General features: G+C 36.7%; 13 non-coding genes across 13 annotated transcripts; all 13 read left to right on the forward strand.

Annotated features, from left to right (window-relative positions):
- Positions 1-659: 659 nt before the first annotated feature.
- LOC125782808 (5S ribosomal RNA) lies at positions 660-778 on the forward strand. The gene has a single exon (XR_007425546.1). It is a non-coding gene; the product is annotated as a 5S ribosomal RNA (ribosomal RNA).
- An 803-nt stretch (positions 779-1,581) lies between these two features.
- Positions 1,582-1,700, forward strand: LOC125782809 (5S ribosomal RNA). The gene has a single exon (XR_007425547.1). It is a non-coding gene; the product is annotated as a 5S ribosomal RNA (ribosomal RNA).
- An 802-nt stretch (positions 1,701-2,502) lies between these two features.
- LOC125782810 (5S ribosomal RNA) lies at positions 2,503-2,621 on the forward strand. Its single transcript, XR_007425548.1, has one exon. It is a non-coding gene; the product is annotated as a 5S ribosomal RNA (ribosomal RNA).
- Positions 2,622-3,425: 804 nt separating this feature from the next.
- LOC125783130 (5S ribosomal RNA) lies at positions 3,426-3,544 on the forward strand. The gene has a single exon (XR_007425865.1). It is a non-coding gene; the product is annotated as a 5S ribosomal RNA (ribosomal RNA).
- Positions 3,545-4,348: 804 nt separating this feature from the next.
- Positions 4,349-4,467, forward strand: LOC125782811 (5S ribosomal RNA). Its single transcript, XR_007425549.1, has one exon. It is a non-coding gene; the product is annotated as a 5S ribosomal RNA (ribosomal RNA).
- Positions 4,468-5,272: 805 nt separating this feature from the next.
- On the forward strand, positions 5,273-5,391 carry LOC125782812 (5S ribosomal RNA). Its single transcript, XR_007425550.1, has one exon. It is a non-coding gene; the product is annotated as a 5S ribosomal RNA (ribosomal RNA).
- An 804-nt stretch (positions 5,392-6,195) lies between these two features.
- LOC125783131 (5S ribosomal RNA) lies at positions 6,196-6,314 on the forward strand. Its single transcript, XR_007425866.1, has one exon. It is a non-coding gene; the product is annotated as a 5S ribosomal RNA (ribosomal RNA).
- Positions 6,315-7,118: 804 nt separating this feature from the next.
- Positions 7,119-7,237, forward strand: LOC125782813 (5S ribosomal RNA). The gene has a single exon (XR_007425551.1). It is a non-coding gene; the product is annotated as a 5S ribosomal RNA (ribosomal RNA).
- Positions 7,238-8,040: 803 nt separating this feature from the next.
- On the forward strand, positions 8,041-8,159 carry LOC125783132 (5S ribosomal RNA). Its single transcript, XR_007425867.1, has one exon. It is a non-coding gene; the product is annotated as a 5S ribosomal RNA (ribosomal RNA).
- Positions 8,160-8,963: 804 nt separating this feature from the next.
- LOC125782815 (5S ribosomal RNA) lies at positions 8,964-9,082 on the forward strand. Its single transcript, XR_007425553.1, has one exon. It is a non-coding gene; the product is annotated as a 5S ribosomal RNA (ribosomal RNA).
- An 803-nt stretch (positions 9,083-9,885) lies between these two features.
- Positions 9,886-10,004, forward strand: LOC125782816 (5S ribosomal RNA). The gene has a single exon (XR_007425554.1). It is a non-coding gene; the product is annotated as a 5S ribosomal RNA (ribosomal RNA).
- An 804-nt stretch (positions 10,005-10,808) lies between these two features.
- LOC125782817 (5S ribosomal RNA) lies at positions 10,809-10,927 on the forward strand. Its single transcript, XR_007425555.1, has one exon. It is a non-coding gene; the product is annotated as a 5S ribosomal RNA (ribosomal RNA).
- Positions 10,928-11,729: 802 nt separating this feature from the next.
- LOC125782818 (5S ribosomal RNA) lies at positions 11,730-11,848 on the forward strand. Its single transcript, XR_007425556.1, has one exon. It is a non-coding gene; the product is annotated as a 5S ribosomal RNA (ribosomal RNA).
- Positions 11,849-12,555: the final 707 nt, after the last annotated feature.

Below are 12,555 nucleotides of genomic sequence, written 5' to 3' on the forward strand. Positions count from 1 at the left end.
TGAAGGAGGATATTGTTTCTTCATGCTAATAAATGAAGAAAAAATGCATTATTTTTTATTTTCTTAACATAGGTACAGGGCGACTGACTCCTGTTCCTGGGGCTCTACCACGCTAAAGATCTCAGATTTAACACACCTGAGTCTAGAATGTTCACGTGATCCTGAAGGTCTTAATTACCTGGATCAAGTGTGCCGCGGACTCAGGCTGTTTGGATGGCAGGGGTGAAAAAATTTAAAAAGGCACCTTCTGTAGGACACAGGGCCTTTCTGTAAATGTATGCCAAGTATACTTTAATGTGTGTGTATGATTTTATTTATTTATTTCTCAGAATACTCTTTGTAAATATGATTTTTTTTTAATTGGGCTTTTTTTTTTATTGGGCCTAATCTGAAGCTTCCATTCCATTGAGTAAGAAACGTAGAGCAAGAAAATTGAACAAAAAAAATGAAGAGATAAAAATTAAGACATATAGGGAGTTTTTGTCTTTTTTTCTTTGTTTACTTTTTGTAGTGAAAGTTAAAAGGAGCTTTTATTTTGAGGCAAGATCTTTGTATTAGTCCGTAGAGCTGCTTTACTTTTGTCAAGAGCAGTAAATGACAGTGAAAAGACTCAGGTCTGTGAGTGACTTATAAATAGGCTTGTTGGGAGTTGATCTTTCGCTTACGGCCATACCACCCTGAGAACGCCCGATCTCGTCTGATCTCGGAAGCTAAGCAGGGTCGGGCCTGGTTAGTACTTGGATGGGAGACCGCCTGGGAATACCAGGTGCTGTAAGCTTTTCCATCTTTCCTTTATTTTTTACTCCGTTCAGTCCATGATGTCACAAATTTTTACAAGGCTACACTGTGTTTACTCTTCATATAAAACACTTACAGTAAACCATATACAGATTAAATACTCACTTAAAAGTTATTTCATTTTTCTGAAGGAGGATATTGTTTCTTCATGCTAATAAATAAAGAAAAAATGCATTATTTTTTATTTTCTTAACATAGGTACAGGGCGACTGACTCCTGTTCCTGGGGCTCTACCACGCTAAAGATTTCAGATTTAACACACCTGAGTCTAGAATGTTCACGTGATCCTGAAGGTCTTAATTACCTGGATCAAGTGTGCCGCGGACTCAGGCTGTTTGGATGGCAGGGGTGAAAAAAATTAAAAAGGCACCTTCTGTAGGACACAGGGCCTTTCTGTAAATGTATGCCAAGTATACTTTAATGTGTGTGTATGATTTCATTTATTTATTTCTCAGAATACTCTTTGTAAATATGATTTTTTTTAATTGGGCTTTTTTTTTATTGGGCCTAATCTGAAGCTTCCATTCCATTGAGTAAGAAACGTAGAGCAAGAAAATTGAACAAAAAAAATGAAGAGATAAAAATTAAGACATATAGGCAGTTTTTGTCTTTTTTTCTTTGGTTACTTTTTGTAGTGAAAGTTAAAAGGAGCTTTTATTTTGAGGCAAGATCTTTGTATTAGTCCGTAGAGCTGCTTTACTTTTGTCAAGAGCAGTAAATGACAGTGAAAAGACTCAGGTCTGTGAGTGACTTATAAATAGGCTTGTTGGGAGTTGATCTTTCGCTTACGGCCATACCACCCTGAGAACGCCCGATCTCGTCTGATCTCGGAAGCTAAGCAGGGTCGGGCCTGGTTAGTACTTGGATGGGAGACCGCCTGGGAATACCAGGTGCTGTAAGCTTTTCCATCTTTCCTTTATTTTTTACTCCGTTCAGTCCATGATTTCACAAATTTTTAAAAGGCTACACTGTGTTTACTCTTCATATAAAACACTTACAGTAAACCATATACAGATTAAATACTCACTTAAAAGTTATTTCATTTTTCTGAAGGAGGATATTGTTTCTTCATGCTAATAAATAAAGAAAAAATGCATTATTTTTATTTTCTTAACATAGGTACAGGGCGACTGACTCCTGTTCCTGGGGCTCTACCACGCTAAAGATTTCAGATTTAACACACCTGAGTCTAGAATGTTCACGTGATCCTGAAGGTCCTAATTACCTGGATCAAGTGTGCCGCGGACTCAGGCTGTTTGGATGGCAGGGGTGAAAAAAATTAAAAATGCACCTTCTGTAGGACACAGGGCCTTTCTGTAAATGTATGCCAAGTATACTTTAATGTGTGTGTATGATTTTATTTATTTATTTCTCAGAATATTCTTTGTAAATATGATTTTTTTTTAAATTGGGCTTTTTTTTATTGGGCCTAATCTGAAGCTTCCATTCCATTGATTAAGAAACGTAGAGCAAGAAAATTGAACAAAAAAATGAAGAGATAAAAATTAAGACATATAGGGAGTTTTTGTCTTTTTTTCTTTGGTTACTTTTTGTAGTGAAAGTTAAAAGGAGCTTTTATTTTGAGGCAAGATCTTTGTATTAGTCCGTAGAGCTGCTTTACTTTTGTCAAGAGCAGTAAATGACAGTGAAAAGACTCAGGTCTGTGAGTGACTTATAAATAGGCTTGTTGGGAGTTGATCTTTCGCTTACGGCCATACCACCCTGAGAACGCCCGATCTCGTCTGATCTCGGAAGCTAAGCAGGGTCGGGCCTGGTTAGTACTTGGATGGGAGACCGCCTGGGAATACCAGGTGCTGTAAGCTTTTCCATCTTTCCTTTATTTTTTACTCCGTTCAGTCCATGATGTCACAAATTTTTACAAGGCTACACTGTGTTTACTCTTCATATAAAACACTTACAGTAAACCATATACAGATTAAATACTCACTTAAAAGTTATTTCATTTTTCTGAAGGAGGATATTGTTTCTTCATGCTAATAAATAAAGAAAAAATGCATTATTTTTTATTTTCTTAACATAGGTACAGGGCGACTGACTCCTGTTCCTGGGGCTCTACCACGCTAAAGATTTCAGATTTAACACACCTGAGTCTAGAATGTTCACGTGATCCTGAAGGTCTTAATTACCTGGATCAAGTGTGCCGCGGACTCAGGCTGTTTGGATGGCAGGGGTGAAAAAATTTAAAAAGGCACCTTCTGTAGGACACAGGGCCTTTCTGTAAATGTATGCCAAGTATACTTTAATGTGTGTGTATGATTTTATTTATTTATTTCTCAGAATATTCTTTGTAAATATGATTTTTTTTTTAATTGGGCTTTTTTTTTTATTGGGCCTAATCTGAAGCTTCCATTCCATTGAGTAAGAAACGTAGAGCAAGAAAATTGAACAAAAAAAATGAAGAGATAAAAATTAAGACATATAGGGAGTTTTTGTCTTTTTTTCTTTGGTTACTTTTTGTAGTGAAAGTTAAAAGGAGCTTTTATTTTGAGGCAAGATCTTTGTATTAGTCCGTAGCTGCTTTACTTTTGTCAAGAGCAGTAAATGACAGTGAAAAGACTCAGGTCTGTGAGTGACTTATAAATAGGCTTGTTGGGAGTTGATCTTTCGCTTACGGCCATACCACCCTGAGAACGCCCGATCTCGTCTGATCTCGGAAGCTAAGCAGGGTCGGGCCTGGTTAGTACTTGGATGGGAGACCGCCTGGGAATACCAGGTTCTGTAAGCTTTTCCATCTTTCCTTTATTTTTTACTCCGTTCAGTCCATGATGTCACAAATTTTTACAAGGCTACACTGTGTTTACTCTTCATATAAAACACTTACAGTAAACCATATACAGATTAAATACTCACTTAAAAGTTATTTCATTTTTCTGAAGGAGGATATTGTTTCTTCATGCTAATAAATGAAGAAAAAATGCATTATTTTTTATTTTCTTAACATAGGTACAGGGCGACTGACTCCTGTTCCTGGGGCTCTACCACGCTAAAGATCTCAGATTTAACACACCTGAGTCTAGAATGTTCACGTGATCCTGAAGGTCTTAATTACCTGGATCAAGTGTGCCGCGGACTCAGGCTGTTTGGATGGCAGGGGTGAAAAAAATTAAAAAGGCACCTTCTGTAGGACACAGGGCCTTTCTGTAAATGTATGCCAAGTATACTTTAATGTGTGTGTATGATTTTATTTATTTATTTCTCAGAATATTCTTTGTAAATATGATTTTTTTTTAAATTGGGCTTTTTTTTTATTGGGCCTAATCTGAAGCTTCCATTCCATTGATTAAGAAACGTAGAGCAAGAAAATTGAACAAAAAAATGAAGAGATAAAAATTAAGACATATAGGGAGTTTTTGTCTTTTTTTCTTTGGTTACTTTTTGTAGTGAAAGTTAAAAGGAGCTTTTATTTTGAGGCAAGATCTTTGTATTAGTCCGTAGAGCTGCTTTACTTTTGTCAAGAGCAGTAAATGACAGTGAAAAGACTCAGGTCTGTGAGTGACTTATAAATAGGCTTGTTGGGAGTTGATCTTTCGCTTACGGCCATACCACCCTGAGAACGCCCGATCTCGTCTGATCTCGGAAGCTAAGCAGGGTCGGGCCTGGTTAGTACTTGGATGGGAGACCGCCTGGGAATACCAGGTGCTGTAAGCTTTTCCATCTTTCCTTTATTTTTTACTCCGTTCAGTCCATGATGTCACAAATTTTTACAAGGCTACACTGTGTTTACTCTTCATATAAAACACTTACAGTAAACCATATACAGATTAAATACTCACTTAAAAGTTATTTCATTTTTCTGAAGGAGGATATTGTTTCTTCATGCTAATAAATAAAGAAAAAATGCATTATTTTTTATTTTCTTAACATAGGTACAGGGCGACTGACTCCTGTTCCTGGGGCTCTACCACGCTAAAGATTTCAGATTTAACACACCTGAGTCTAGAATGTTCACGTGATCCTGAAGGTCTTAATTACCTGGATCAAGTGTGCCGCGGACTCAGGCTGTTTGGATGGCAGGGGTGAAAAAATTTAAAAAGGCACCTTCTGTAGGACACAGGGCCTTTCTGTAAATGTATGCCAAGTATACTTTAATGTGTGTGTATGATTTTATTTATTTATTTCTCAGAATATTCTTTGTAAATATGATTTTTTTTTTAATTGGGCTTTTTTTTTATTGGGCCTAATCTGAAGCTTCCATTCCATTGAGTAAGAAACGTAGAGCAAGAAAATTGAACAAAAAAAATGAAGAGATAAAAATTAAGACATATAGGGAGTTTTTGTCTTTTTTTCTTTGGTTACTTTTTGTAGTGAAAGTTAAAAGGAGCTTTTATTTTGAGGCAAGATCTTTGTATTAGTCCGTAGAGCTGCTTTACTTTTGTCAAGAGCAGTAAATGACAGTGAAAAGACTCAGGTCTGTGAGTGACTTATAAATAGGCTTGTTGGGAGTTGATCTTTCGCTTACGGCCATACCACCCTGAGAACGCCCGATCTCGTCTGATCTCGGAAGCTAAGCAGGGTCGGGCCTGGTTAGTACTTGGATGGGAGACCGCCTGGGAATACCAGGTGCTGTAAGCTTTTCCATCTTTCCTTTATTTTTTACTCCGTTCAGTCCATGATGTCACAAATTTTTACAAGGCTACACTGTGTTTACTCTTCATATAAAACACTTACAGTAAACCATATACAGATTAAATACTCACTTAAAAGTTATTTCATTTTTCTGAAGGAGGATATTGTTTCTTCATGCTAATAAATAAAGAAAAAATGCATTATTTTTTATTTTCTTAACATAGGTACAGGGCGACTGACTCCTGTTCCTGGGGCTCTACCACGCTAAAGATTTCAGATTTAACACACCTGAGTCTAGAATGTTCACGTGATCCTGAAGGTCTTAATTACCTGGATCAAGTGTGCCGCGGACTCAGGCTGTTTGGATGGCAGGGGTGAAAAAATTTAAAAAGGCACCTTCTGTAGGACACAGGGCCTTTCTGTAAATGTATGCCAAGTATACTTTAATGTGTGTGTATGATTTTATTTATTTATTTCTCAGAATATTCTTTGTAAATATGATTTTTTTTTTAATTGGGCTTTTTTTTTTATTGGGCCTAATCTGAAGCTTCCATTCCATTGAGTAAGAAACGTAGAGCAAGAAAATTGAACAAAAAAAATGAAGAGATAAAAATTAAGACATATAGGGAGTTTTTGTCTTTTTTTCTTTGGTTACTTTTTGTAGTGAAAGTTAAAAGGAGCTTTTATTTTGAGGCAAGATCTTTGTATTAGTCCGTAGCTGCTTTACTTTTGTCAAGAGCAGTAAATGACAGTGAAAAGACTCAGGTCTGTGAGTGACTTATAAATAGGCTTGTTGGGAGTTGATCTTTCGCTTACGGCCATACCACCCTGAGAACGCCCGATCTCGTCTGATCTCGGAAGCTAAGCAGGGTCGGGCCTGGTTAGTACTTGGATGGGAGACCGCCTGGGAATACCAGGTTCTGTAAGCTTTTCCATCTTTCCTTTATTTTTTACTCCGTTCAGTCCATGATGTCACAAATTTTTACAAGGCTACACTGTGTTTACTCTTCATATAAAACACTTACAGTAAACCATATACAGATTAAATACTCACTTAAAAGTTATTTCATTTTTCTGAAGGAGGATATTGTTTCTTCATGCTAATAAATGAAGAAAAAATGCATTATTTTTTATTTTCTTAACATAGGTACAGGGCGACTGACTCCTGTTCCTGGGGCTCTACCACGCTAAAGATCTCAGATTTAACACACCTGAGTCTAGAATGTTCACGTGATCCTGAAGGTCTTAATTACCTGGATCAAGTGTGCCGCGGACTCAGGCTGTTTGGATGGCAGGGGTGAAAAAAATTAAAAAGGCACCTTCTGTAGGACACAGGGCCTTTCTGTAAATGTATGCCAAGTATACTTTAATGTGTGTGTATGATTTTATTTATTTATTTCTCAGAATATTCTTTGTAAATATGATTTTTTTTTAAATTGGGCTTTTTTTTTATTGGGCCTAATCTGAAGCTTCCATTCCATTGATTAAGAAACGTAGAGCAAGAAAATTGAACAAAAAAATGAAGAGATAAAAATTAAGACATATAGGGAGTTTTTGTCTTTTTTTCTTTGGTTACTTTTTGTAGTGAAAGTTAAAAGGAGCTTTTATTTTGAGGCAAGATCTTTGTATTAGTCCGTAGAGCTGCTTTACTTTTGTCAAGAGCAGTAAATGACAGTGAAAAGACTCAGGTCTGTGAGTGACTTATAAATAGGCTTGTTGGGAGTTGATCTTTCGCTTACGGCCATACCACCCTGAGAACGCCCGATCTCGTCTGATCTCGGAAGCTAAGCAGGGTCGGGCCTGGTTAGTACTTGGATGGGAGACCGCCTGGGAATACCAGGTGCTGTAAGCTTTTCCATCTTTCCTTTATTTTTTACTCCGTTCAGTCCATGATGTCACAAATTTTTACAAGGCTACACTGTGTTTACTCTTCATATAAAACACTTACAGTAAACCATATACAGATTAAATACTCACTTAAAAGTTATTTCATTTTTCTGAAGGAGGATATTGTTTCTTCATGCTAATAAATAAAGAAAAAATGCATTATTTTTTATTTTCTTAACATAGGTACAGGGCGACTGACTCCTGTTCCTGGGGCTCTACCACGCTAAAGATTTCAGATTTAACACACCTGAGTCTAGAATGTTCACGTGATCCTGAAGGTCTTAATTACCTGGATCAAGTGTGCCGCGGACTCAGGCTGTTTGGATGGCAGGGGTGAAAAAATTTAAAAAGGCACCTTCTGTAGGACACAGGGCCTTTCTGTAAATGTATGCCAAGTATACTTTAATGTGTGTGTATGATTTTATTTATTTATTTCTCAGAATATTCTTTGTAAATATGATTTTTTTTTTAATTGGGCTTTTTTTTTATTGGGCCTAATCTGAAGCTTCCATTCCATTGAGTAAGAAACGTAGAGCAAGAAAATTGAACAAAAAAAATGAAGAGATAAAAATTAAGACATATAGGGAGTTTTTGTCTTTTTTTCTTTGGTTACTTTTTGTAGTGAAAGTTAAAAGGAGCTTTTATTTTGAGGCAAGATCTTTGTATTAGTCCGTAGCTGCTTTACTTTTGTCAAGAGCAGTAAATGACAGTGAAAAGATTCAGGTCTGTGAGTGACTTATAAATAGGCTTGTTGGGAGTTGATCTTTCGCTTACGGCCATACCACCCTGAGAACGCCCGATCTCGTCTGATCTCGGAAGCTAAGCAGGGTCGGGCCTGGTTAGTACTTGGATGGGAGACCGCCTGGGAATACCAGGTTCTGTAAGCTTTTCCATCTTTCCTTTATTTTTTACTCCGTTCAGTCCATGATGTCACAAATTTTTACAAGGCTACACTGTGTTTACTCTTCATATAAAACACTTACAGTAAACCATATACAGATTAAATACTCACTTAAAAGTTATTTCATTTTTCTGAAGGAGGATATTGTTTCTTCATGCTAATAAATGAAGAAAAAATGCATTATTTTTTATTTTCTTAACATAGGTACAGGGCGACTGACTCCTGTTCCTGGGGCTCTACCACGCTAAAGATCTCAGATTTAACACACCTGAGTCTAGAATGTTCACGTGATCCTGAAGGTCTTAATTACCTGGATCAAGTGTGCCGCGGACTCAGGCTGTTTGGATGGCAGGGGTGAAAAAAATTAAAAAGGCACCTTCTGTAGGACACAGGGCCTTTCTGTAAATGTATGCCAAGTATACTTTAATGTGTGTGTATGATTTTATTTATTTATTTCTCAGAATATTCTTTGTAAATATGATTTTTTTTTAAATTGGGCTTTTTTTTTATTGGGCCTAATCTGAAGCTTCCATTCCATTGATTAAGAAACGTAGAGCAAGAAAATTGAACAAAAAAATGAAGAGATAAAAATTAAGACATATAGGGAGTTTTTGTCTTTTTTTCTTTGGTTACTTTTTGTAGTGAAAGTTAAAAGGAGCTTTTATTTTGAGGCAAGATCTTTGTATTAGTCCGTAGAGCTGCTTTACTTTTGTCAAGAGCAGTAAATGACAGTGAAAAGACTCAGGTCTGTGAGTGACTTATAAATAGGCTTGTTGGGAGTTGATCTTTCGCTTACGGCCATACCACCCTGAGAACGCCCGATCTCGTCTGATCTCGGAAGCTAAGCAGGGTCGGGCCTGGTTAGTACTTGGATGGGAGACCGCCTGGGAATACCAGGTGCTGTAAGCTTTTCCATCTTTCCTTTATTTTTTACTCCGTTCAGTCCATGATGTCACAAATTTTTACAAGGCTACACTGTGTTTACTCTTCATATAAAACACTTACAGTAAACCATATACAGATTAAATACTCACTTAAAAGTTATTTCATTTTTCTGAAGGAGGATATTGTTTCTTCATGCTAATAAATAAAGAAAAAATGCATTATTTTTTATTTTCTTAACATAGGTACAGGGCGACTGACTCCTGTTCCTGGGGCTCTACCACGCTAAAGATTTCAGATTTAACACACCTGAGTCTAGAATGTTCTCGTGATCCTGAAGGTCTTAATTACCTGGATCAAGTGTGCCGCGGACTCAGGCTGTTTGGATGGCAGGGGTGAAAAAAATTAAAAAGGCACCTTCTGTAGGACACAGGGCCTTTCTGTAAATGTATGCCAAGTATACTTTAATGTGTGTGTATGATTTTATTAATTTATTTCTCAGAATACTCTTTGTAAATATGATTTTTTTTAATTGGGCTTTTTTTTTATTGGGCCTAATCTGAAGCTTCCATTCCATTGAGTAAGAAACGTAGAGCAAGAAAATTGAACAAAAAAAATGAAGAGATAAAAATTAAGACATATAGGCAGTTTTTGTCTTTTTTTCTTTGGTTACTTTTTGTAGTGAAAGTTAAAAGGAGCTTTTATTTTGAGGCAAGATCTTTGTATTAGTCCGTAGAGCTGCTTTACTTTTGTCAAGAGCAGTAAATGACAGTGAAAAGACTCAGGTCTGTGAGTGACTTATAAATAGGCTTGTTGGGAGTTGATCTTTCGCTTACGGCCATACCACCCTGAGAACGCCCGATCTCGTCTGATCTCGGAAGCTAAGCAGGGTCGGGCCTGGTTAGTACTTGGATGGGAGACCGCCTGGGAATACCAGGTGCTGTAAGCTTTTCCATCTTTCCTTTATTTTTTACTCCGTTCAGTCCATGATTTCACAAATTTTTAAAAGGCTACACTGTGTTTACTCTTCATATAAAACACTTACAGTAAACCATATACAGATTAAATACTCACTTAAAAGTTATTTCATTTTTCTGAAGGAGGATATTGTTTCTTCATGCTAATAAATAAAGAAAAAATGCATTATTTTTTATTTTCTTAACATAGGTACAGGGCGACTGACTCCTGTTCCTGGGGCTCTACCACGCTAAAGATTTCAGATTTAACACACCTGAGTCTAGAATGTTCACGTGATCCTGAAGGTCTTAATTACCTGGATCAAGTGTGCCGCGGACTCAGGCTGTTTGGATGGCAGGGGTGAAAAAAATTAAAAAGGCACCTTCTGTAGGACACAGGGCCTTTCTGTAAATGTATGCCAAGTATACTTTAATGTGTGTGTATGATTTTATTTATTTATTTCTCAGAATACTCTTTGTAAATATGATTTTTTTTAATTGGGCTTTTTTTTTTTATTGGGCCTAATCTGAAGCTTCCATTCCATTGAGTAAGAAACGTAGAGCAAGAAAATTGAACAAAAAAAATGAAGAGATAAAAATTAAGACATATAGGGAGTTTTTGTCTTTTTTTCTTTGTTTACTTTTTGTAGTGAAAGTTAAAAGGAGCTTTTATTTTGAGGCAAGATCTTTGTATTAGTCCGTAGAGCTGCTTTACTTTTGTCAAGAGCAGTAAATGACAGTGAAAAGACTCAGGTCTGTGAGTGACTTATAAATAGGCTTGTTGGAGTTGATCTTTCGCTTACGGCCATACCACCCTGAGAACGCCCGATCTCGTCTGATCTCGGAAGCTAAGCAGGGTCGGGCCTGGTTAGTACTTGGATGGGAGACCGCCTGGGAATACCAGGTGCTGTAAGCTTTTCCATCTTTCCTTTATTTTTTACTCCGTTCAGTCCATGATGTCACAAATTTTTACAAGGCTACACTGTGTTTACTCTTCATATAAAACACTTACAGTAAACCATATACAGATTAAATACTCACTTAAAAGTTATTTCATTTTTCTGAAGGAGGATATTGTTTCTTCATGCTAATAAATAAAGAAAAAATGCATTATTTTTTATTTTCTTAACATAGGTACAGGGCGACTGACTCCTGTTCCTGGGGCTCTACCACGCTAAAGATTTCAGATTTAACACACCTGAGTCTAGAATGTTCACGTGATCCTGAAGGTCTTAATTACCTGGATCAAGTGTGCCGCGGACTCAGGCTGTTTGGATGGCAGGGGTGAAAAAAATTAAAAAGGCACCTTCTGTAGGACACAGGGCCTTTCTGTAAATGTATGCCAAGTATACTTTAATGTGTGTGTATGATTTTATTTATTTATTTCTCAGAATACTCTTTGTAAATATGATTTTTTTTAATTGGGCTTTTTTTTATTGGGCCTAATCTGAAGCTTCCATTCCATTGAGTAAGAAACGTAGAGCAAGAAAATTGAACAAAAAAAATGAAGAGATAAAAATTAAGACATATAGGCAGTTTTTGTCTTTTTTTCTTTGGTTACTTTTTGTAGTGAAAGTTAAAAGGAGCTTTTATTTTGAGGCAAGATCTTTGTATTAGTCCGTAGAGCTGCTTTACTTTTGTCAAGAGCAGTAAATGACAGTGAAAAGACTCAGGTCTGTGAGTGACTTATAAATAGGCTTGTTGGGAGTTGATCTTTCGCTTACGGCCATACCACCCTGAGAACGCCCGATCTCGTCTGATCTCGGAAGCTAAGCAGGGTCGGGCCTGGTTAGTACTTGGATGGGAGACCGCCTGGGAATACCAGGTGCTGTAAGCTTTTCCATCTTTCCTTTATTTTTTACTCCGTTCAGTCCATGATTTCACAATTTTTTAAAAGGCTACACTGTGTTTACTCTTCATATAAAACACTTACAGTAAACCATATACAGATTAAATACTCACTTAAAAGTTATTTCATTTTTCTGAAGGAGGATATTGTTTCTTCATGCTAATAAATAAAGAAAAAATGCATTATTTTTATTTTCTTAACATAGGTACAGGGCGACTGACTCCTGTTCCTGGGGCTCTACCACGCTAAAGATTTCAGATTTAACACACCTGAGTCTAGAATGTTCACGTGATCCTGAAGGTCCTAATTACCTGGATCAAGTGTGCCGCGGGACTCAGGCTGTTTGGATGGCAGGGGTGAAAAAAATTAAAAATGCACCTTCTGTAGGACACAGGGCCTTTCTGTAAATGTATGCCAAGTATACTTTAATGTGTGTGTATGATTTTATTTATTTATTTCTCAGAATATTCTTTGTAAATATGATTTTTTTTTTTAATTGGGCTTTTTTTTATTGGGCCTAATCTGAAGCTTCCATTCCATTGATTAAGAAACGTAGAGCAAGAAAATTGAACAAAAAAATGAAGAGATAAAAATTAAGACATATAGGGAGTTTTTGTCTTTTTTTCTTTGGTTACTTTTTGTAGTGAAAGTTAAAAGGAGCTTTTATTTTGAGGCAAGATCTTTGTATTAGTCCG

Source organism: Astyanax mexicanus, chromosome 18 (genome assembly GCF_023375975.1).
Source record: "Astyanax mexicanus isolate ESR-SI-001 chromosome 18, AstMex3_surface, whole genome shotgun sequence".
In the NCBI taxonomy this organism is placed as follows: domain Eukaryota; kingdom Metazoa; phylum Chordata; class Actinopteri; order Characiformes; family Acestrorhamphidae; genus Astyanax; species Astyanax mexicanus.